The sequence below is a fragment of the Penaeus monodon genome, chromosome 24 (assembly GCF_015228065.2).
Source record: "Penaeus monodon isolate SGIC_2016 chromosome 24, NSTDA_Pmon_1, whole genome shotgun sequence".
NCBI lineage: Eukaryota > Metazoa > Arthropoda > Malacostraca > Decapoda > Penaeidae > Penaeus > Penaeus monodon.
Genome location: NC_051409.1, coordinates 34,320,447 through 34,321,159, shown reverse-complemented (window position 1 = coordinate 34,321,159; position 713 = coordinate 34,320,447). Strand labels below are relative to the sequence as shown.

At 35.5% G+C, this 713-nt stretch overlaps 1 protein-coding gene across 1 annotated transcript in view; it reads left to right on the top strand.

The window, feature by feature from the left end:
* The window catches only part of LOC119588731 (NEDD8-conjugating enzyme UBE2F-like), a gene marked incomplete in the record, with an annotated part of 10,461 nt that overhangs the window by 288 nt on the left and 9,460 nt on the right, over positions 1-713 (top strand).

Sequence of the window (713 nt, the reverse complement as noted above, 5' to 3'; positions counted from 1 at the left end):
CTATGAGTATGGATATTTGTTTTCGTCCCAGTGTTAGTGGTGGTTGGCGTGTCACTTCATTTTGTACAATATTTTGGGGGTGTTATTATTATTATTTTTCCTGGTCAAGAGTATATAATGACATTCGTTCATTGTTATTTGTGTAATGAGAGAGTGATTTGGGAAAGCATATTAGTAAATTCAGAGTGACCCAAGTAACTGCCGTGGTACCTTTGGTGTCCTGGGAAAGATTTAAGAAGCCAGTTACAAAAGTGTTGGCAAAAGAATGAGGAAAAGAAGAGTTTTCTGTCAACTTTAGAAGGCTGTCTGACTCCATAGCTTGTGTCTTCTTCATACTGTTTATTGTGCCTTAAGGAATGTAGTTGAAGCCACTTAAAGTAGTGACGTAAGTTGATGCTCAGGCTTGAAAAATTGGCTGTCAAGTATGTGTTGAATCAAATTCATTAATTGAAAAAGGGTAGAAACCAAAAGTGTAAATCTTTCATGGAGAAGATATGCAAATATCATTAACCAGTTTATCTTCAGCCATAACCACACAGTAGTGGGTCCAAAATAATTATAAGTGAAATTTTGTTTTGAAAGTGCACAAAAAGTAAAAGAAAAAATATGCTTCTGCCAGAATGGCATCTGGAGAATATAATGGGTAATTGTTTTCAAAGTGACTAAGTGCCTATTACTCTAACTAGCAATCTTCTGGTAGTACTTCTGCTTCT